Here is a 7,792-nt window from a genome sequence, read left to right as displayed (position 1 = left end):
GATGAACGAGAGCTGGCCTGGGGACAAGAAGGAGGAGCGGGGCTCTGACCCTTGAGTTACCAAGACGTCCTTCAGACCGGCCCTCTCCTTCTAGGTTGTTGTGTTATTTCCACGGGTTCTTTAGCAGTTGTGAAGTGCCGGATATTCCTGTTGCTCTGCTAAAAATCTAAGATTTTGGCCGGGAAGTCTGGTTTGCTCCAGAAGGTAAAGTAGATTGTAAAGTGGAAATGGGGCTGCTTATTTTCCTTAGGGTCTTGTTCATTTCGGAGCTAGGTGTTAAAGACATTGATTGTGCGTTGACGCTGACAGCATCATCTCTCCCCAGCCCCCCAGGGGCTGTGAATCGAGGAAACTGCTTAGGATATAACTTCCCATCATGGCACTAGAATCACAGCGACGGGGCATGGACATGCTCAGAAGAAGTGTGTGCTGAATTGGGAGAGAGTATGGTTTCCTGTGTCATAAGATCTATAGGTTTTATTTCCTTAAAAATTCCCCCCCATATTATGTTGCCCCTTGGATGACAATGTTCATGTAATGGATGGAGTTGATGCCATTTGTCTGGGCTGCTCGGTGAAGAGATTTCCTGGGATTTCTGGTTGGAGGCTGAGCTGTCAAAGGGAGAGGCTGCTAGCAGAGAACACACTTTCAAGGGGCGCCTGGCCCTCTCCATATGAATCACAGCCTCAGGGTCTGTCAGTTAGACTACCGGTATCTTCCCTACTTATTTTTTGTGATGTTCACCGCCAGATTTGAGGGTTACTGCATTTGATGCGTCCGTGTTTATTTTAATATTTCCGTGTTTGGGAGCCAGACACCTCCATTCATCATGCATACTTAGTTCTAAGAACATATTTCTAGTGTGACATTTTAAAATAGAACCTTGTTGGGGTTGTTAATCTCTACATAAGCTGGGTAGAGTCCTATCAAGGGAATCGTTTGGGGTAGCAATTCTGAACCATAGACTGTTAGAGCCGGAGTCTCTTAAAGGTCAACTAATTGTACTTGGCAGAAAGGTACACTCAGGTCAGAGAGCTGCTCTTAGTGGCAGAGCTGGGATTGGGGTGTGGGTGGTAAACCCTCCTACCCCCATAGTCTATTTTTTTGTAAGTGTATTTATTTTGAGAGAGAGAGAGAGAGAGATGGAGAGAAAGAATCCCAATTGACTCAGGACTTGAACTCACAAACTAGGAGATCATGACCTCAACCAAAGTCAGATGTTTAACCAGCTGAGCCACCCAGGTGCCTATGTAGTCTAATTTCATCAGAGATGTTTGCACAGGTACAGAGTTATAAAGAGAGGAAATGTGGCAATCTCTGGTCTTGTCAGAAAGATGAGACGTAGGATTATGTCCCAACTGGAGATGTTTTAGGGTTGTGGGAGGCATGTGTGAGATCGTGTGGTGCCCCCTGGGCCTGCCTGGGCCTTATTCTTGGCCCACCTTTGCTAGGAAACTGGGAAAATTATTTGAGGTCTCAGACTTTCATTTTCCCAACTGTAAATTGGAATTAAGAATACTTTCTTTGGAGGGTTGTTATCGACATTTGAAGAGATAGCACAGAGAAGGTCTGGGCACGCTGCCCAGCACAGAGTAAATGCACATTTTTATTAGTTATTCTCATGAGTCAAGCTAATCCCAGTCATTCCTTCCTGCCCGGCTCTTTACTCACTCATTTCTCAGACCTTAAGCTTCCCCTTCAGGCTCTTGGTAAATGGATGAAACATCTCTCCCTGCCAGGGAGCTGTTCGGGTTCCAATGGCAGATGGCCAGCGTCTCTTGCCATTAACATCTGACAGTCTTTGTGAACAGAAGTGGCTTAGGTCTGTCTTGACCGGCATGACCCATAGCACCAGACTCATGGTGTCTGTTGGCAGTTCCCAGCCCCACAAGGGTGGGTCCAGCCTCACTCCCTGGGGACAGAGGCAGGCTCCAGAAAGCAGAGAGCTAACACGAGTCCCTGGAGCCTAGTTCTCTAAATCCCCTGCTAGTCTTTCTGGAGACCTCAGCCTTAAGCCTGCTTATCTTTATCTTTCAGGATAAATTCATTAAACATATAGGCTTAGGACTATGCTCAGTGCCAAAGACACAAAAATGAGTAAGATAGAGTTCTTATCTTTGAGTTGCTGGTGGACTAGTGAGCTGGATGCCCAGATAGCATGATGGGGCAAACAATCAGCCATGGAAATTTAGTGGTGTTATCATTGAAAGAAAGGTAGCACCTGACATGTTTCAGGGCTAAGTCCAGTGCTAGCAACTGTTCCTAGAAGGTCTCTGTGCTTGAGCTCTCACCACATGGCTATGACGTAGTACATTATCCTTACTTTACAGATGAAGAAGCTAAGCCTGGAGAAGTTAGCATCCTGGTCAAGGTCGTCCAGCCTGGCTAGCTAACCACCCCCACAACTCAGTGGTTTAAAACCACACTTTTGTTATCTTTCTTGATCATGACTGACTTAGCTGTGTGGTCCTTCTGCTCCTTAAGATGTCAGCTGGGGCTGCAGTCAACCAGGGTCAGGACTGAGCTGTTAGGTCCAACTCAAGTGAGTTCCTGCTGTTACAGCTGCAATCAGATCTTTAAACTATTCACCAAAGCTAAGGAATGAATATTCTCAAATGCAAATCAGCATGCCATGTGGGGACTGTAGGCTGGGACCCTCCTCAGGACCCTGGAGAGAGGCTACACCTGACTTTCAATACTTCATAGTGCTGATCCCTGAATATTTAATTCTTGGAGAAAAGAAAAACTTTTCATGTTAAGTTACTACTCTGCCATTAGAATTCTATCACCTACTTAGGTTTTGTGCTTTGTAGGGTTTTAGAGTCGTCTGTCGTTATATACTGGAGCATTTAGTAGCATAGACAGAAAGTAAGACAGGCTTCAGATTATTAAAGATTTTATTATTAATATAATGTTTCTTTGAGGGTTTGTGATAAGAACTGTTCTACATATTTCCCATGGTAAGAATAAAAATGAGACAAGCTACTTGAAAATACTTTGCATGTTGTCATTATCACTAATAATCACTCAATAAATAAGTAACCATGTCCTGTGTAGATTTTGTCTTCACTTGTATGTTTTTTACATCATGTTTAGGTCCCCGAATCACATTTTCTTGGTAGTTGGGGAAATCCACTGGCCCGTTTACAGGTTTCTGTAAATTGGCAATGTTTCTAAATACAAATACAAAGCAAACAGCCTTTGAATTGCTCAAGACTCAGGATTGATGCCGGCCATTTCCTTGCTACCCTGCCTCACATTATTCATCTACAAGCTGTGAGTCAAAATCTATGCTTCGAAGAGTAGTTGCAAGGCAAGTGAACTATGTGTAAAAGCACTTAGCAAATGGATAGCCTTGAATGATTGCACCATTTCACTAGTTACTATTATTATCCCTCAAAATATACCAAAGTTATTACCAGTCTTATTGTCCATAACTCTTGGCCTTTTCAATTTTTCAAGAGATACTGGGAAATTTATTCTTAACCCTGAGATTTATTAAGGCACAGTTTTATTTCTCCATCTTATGACAATACGGTATATATTGTTTCAGCTATTGCTAACTTATAAAGATGTTGTTCAATTACACGTATCTTGGCCTAAGTGAACATACATCAGTATGTCACATATGTGCTGTTTGTAAAATAGTTGTCAGCTAGAAACACATTATCCTATAAATTGAAGTTAGCAACGAGAGAATGCTGTTATCACAGGAAATTGGACTCTGAAAATAGATAAATGTTCAGATTCTTACTTTTAAAATAGGAAGCATTCATCTTGTGATGACATTGGCTTACAGTAGTTTATTTCCATTACGTAAATGCCAGGCAAGCGATTATTGTCCTTGAAGAATATAAGGGCTAGTTACTTCATAAGCACAGAAACTAGTCTCAAGTCCAGGTCACCAATTCAACTTTTTGATTTAAAATTTTTTTTAATGTTTTATTTATTTCTGAGAGAGAGAGAGAGAGAGAGAGAGAGAGAGGCAGCGTGAGCAGGGGAGGGCCAGAGAGAGAGGGAGACACAGAATCTGAAACAGGCTCCAGGCTCTGAGCTGTCAGCACAGAGCCCAATGCGGGGCTCGAACCCATGAACTGTAAGATCATGACCTGAGCCGAAGTCAGATGCTCAACTGACTGAGCCACCCAGGCACCCCTTGATTTAAAGTTTTAAAAACGTCCATGTTCTTTTGATACAAAAGAGCATAAGTATACTTATACAAAAGTATAAGTAATGATAAAAAATTCAGAAGGCTCTAAAGAGTATAAAAGGAAACATTCCCCACTTCCCTATCCTCTAGGCATCCTGGTCCCTTCCTTGGAGGAAAATAATATTAATTTCCTTTCTTGTATGTGTTCCATAGATACTTTGTGCATGTATGAACATGTATCTATAGCTATCTTTCTTTTTTCCCCTGAATTTTGTCTCCACCTTATACCCCCTATTTCATATGTTGAACTGCTAATCCCCAGTATCTCAGAATGTGACTATATTTGGAGATAAGGCCTTTAAAAAGGTGATTAGGGGGAAATGAGGTCATATGTATGGGCCCTAATCCTAAATGACTGTTGTCCTTTTAGGAAGAGATTAGGACCCAGACACACACACAGAGAAGACCACGTGAAGACTGAGGGAGATCTGCAAGCCACGGAGAGAACACAAACGAACTGGCAAATGAACACATCCCCTCCTTTTACAAACTGCTAGTGCACAGTGCCCTCTTTGCTATACCTTTTCACTTACTGTATTGTAAAGAAGTACATAAAGGCTCCCTACTTTTATTTTACTGTATCAATATATGGATTCTTTTTATTGTGTGGGTTTAGCATAATTTATCTGACCACTGTCCCATTGATGAACACTGAGATCATTTCCAATATTTGCTATTAAAAACTACACTGTAAATGAATAGATAAATAATCTTGTACATAAATAATTTCACACATGGACAAGTATATCCATACAATCAATTTCTAGGGGTGCCTGAGTGGCTCAGGCAATTAAGTGGCTCTTGATTTCAGCTCAGGTCAGGATCTCATGTTTTTTTGAGATCAAGCCCTGCATTGGGCTCCACTCTACAAGTGTGCAGCCTCCGTGGGATTTTGTCTCTCCCTCTCCTTTTGCCCCTCCCCCAACTTGTGCTCATGCCTGTGCATGCTCTCTCTCTCTCAAGAAATAATGAAAAAACATTTTATAAAATTTCTAGAAGTGATATTGAGACAGGAAAATGAAAAGATCATATGAAAGACTCCTTTTTTTGTTACCTCTATTTCTTGTTAGGACCTATACTCCCTTCCCCCTTACACATGCCTTAGAGAACAGATAATGTATGTCCTCCTTGTAAAGGTCAAGGCATTAATGATTACTTTGGAGACTTCCAGCACAACAGATAACATCTGAAGAGTGACTAAGCAGGTTGGTCATCATGAGCATTTTCCTAGACCACTGACTCACCAAGAGCCCTTGCTCCGGGGCATGAATGACTTGTGGAGGACACCTAAACACAAATCTTTGCTCCTGGATGCCTGGGAAGACAGTGCACTAGGCTACTGTCCTCAATAGAAACCCCAGACCTGAAGCAAAGACAGGACTCACTCTTCCTTCCTATCCGAGCCTCCTGGACACTCTTTCTGTATCTCTCTGTATCTGCACTCTCTCTCTTCTCTCACTTCTTCTCAGCTTGCATTTGATTCTATTTTGCATGAAGCCAAGGAACCTCTCTGCTGGTCTTATGGGACTCCTCTGGGTCCTTGGGCCCAGCCAGCCTGCATCAGTATCCTGGGCTTAAGGGTATGTGCAGTAAAGTGTTTACAGTCATAGACAGATTGCCCTTCCTGGAAATTATACAGATTTATGCATCTACTATAAGGATCAAGAGTATTTTGCTCTCTACTCTCTCCACACTGTCTGTTTCCAACCTTGTGATCCTTACCAATCTGGGAGCAAAAAAATCCTGTCTTGCGAAGTATCATCTTGCATTTCATTATGAGTGATATTGAACATCTTTTCATAAATTTTAAAAGGTGCAGTGACTTCTGACTCCAACTACACAGTTAGGCCGAACTTTGTAGGTAAGGGCACCACCCACCACGAGACTGCCCTTACTTCACTGGCCTCAAGGTCAGGTTCCCCAGGACCACTGGGCTGCAGTTCTGACCAAGCATCAGGGGCTGTAAGTTTGGGATTTCCACTACGCCTGCAGGCCCAATAATTCACCAGAACCCCTCACAGAAGGCAGGAAAGTGCTATTCCAGTTTTATAATTTCAGTTTTATTTTAGCAAAAAGGATACCAATCAGACCCAGCCCCCCTCCCTCCTGCAAACAAAAGACACCTAGGGTGAAGCCTGGAAGGGTCCCAAAAGTTTATTTATTTTGAGAAAAAAAGACTGTGTGAGCAGGGAAGGGGCAGCGAAAGAGAGAGAGAGAGGATCCCAAGCAGGATCAATGTGGGGCTCAGGCTCATAAACCTCAAGATCATGACCTGAGCTGAAACCAAGAGTCGGATGCTTAACTGACTGAGCCACCCAGAGCATCCTGATGTCCATAATTATTACTTGGAGTTTTATTATTAATTGAATCAATGGCCACTTGATTGAACTCAATCTCCAGCACACCTGTCCCTTTCTGGGAGGTTGAGATGACATCACATGGCTCAAGTCCCCAGCCTTCTAATCACTGGCTAATCTTGCTTTGTAGCCCCCTTGCTATATAGCCCCCTTCTGAGTCATATCCTTACCATAAATCCTCAGAGTCCACCATGAATGAGGGACATTATCACCCAGGAAACTCCAAAGATTGAGAGCTTACTTCCCAGAACCAGAGACAAAGGCCAGCCAAATTCCTCATTACCCAGAATACAGATTCCGGATTTTGTATCATAGATAGAAAGTTCTTCCCTTTTTAAAGAATATTACAAAAACTAATTGCCCTAAGATTTTCATTACAATCTGAATGATTCTATTTTTTTTTCCAAAATGTATTTTTGATCCATCTTATCCTAGTTTACAGAATAAAGATTTAACTTTTTTTTCTAGACAATTGTCTCAAACCTTCAGTGAATAAACTATATATATCAACCTTATGATATACAGAATTCCTGTGTGTATCTAGATCTATTTCTTAATTTCTTAGCATGTTCCATTGATCTGTTTTTATGTATGTCCATACTATACAGTTTTAATTACTATAGTTTTATAATTTTTTATTTCAAATTAATATTAATAGTAAATTTTGTAAACTGCTACAGAACATTCTTTTGGAAGTAGATTTAAGATGAAATACCGATTAGAGGTAAGATACCAATATAGCTGTCAGATAAGTAGCCAGCATCTTATTGATCTGGGTTATGAGCCATTTAGCAACTTAGTGTAGGAATTGGTTCCAATGAATTCAGTTACTTTTTGTGCCAGAATTGAAGGTTACTGACAAAATTATGTGGCATACACTTTTCTTTTATGAGAAGTTGCTCAGAATCATATGCACAATTTTCACTGCATTGGAAATAGGTCAGAGAGCTCCTGCTCTCCTCCAATGCATCAGGAACATTCTAGGTATCTGGCTTTCTCAACAGCCAGTTGATGAATGAGTTGAGTACACACTTTTGTCAGTGCTTGTTGCCTGCTGTTCATCTTGATCCCTGGGTGAAGTCTCCCACTTGCTCTCAGCAGAATCAATGGGCTTCCTTCTGCTCCTGACCAAGGGGAGTCTAAGTCAGGCAGTCCAACTCAGGCCCAACACTGGCAGAAACTAGTTCTTTGGTCATCAACCCTGGTATTTTCATCTTCAAACTAG

This window comes from Hyaena hyaena, unplaced genomic scaffold (genome assembly GCF_003009895.1).
Source record: "Hyaena hyaena isolate Hyena2069 unplaced genomic scaffold, ASM300989v1 scaffold_2188, whole genome shotgun sequence".
Classification (NCBI taxonomy): Eukaryota; Metazoa; Chordata; class Mammalia; order Carnivora; family Hyaenidae; genus Hyaena; species Hyaena hyaena.
This window is presented reverse-complemented; position numbering follows the sequence as displayed.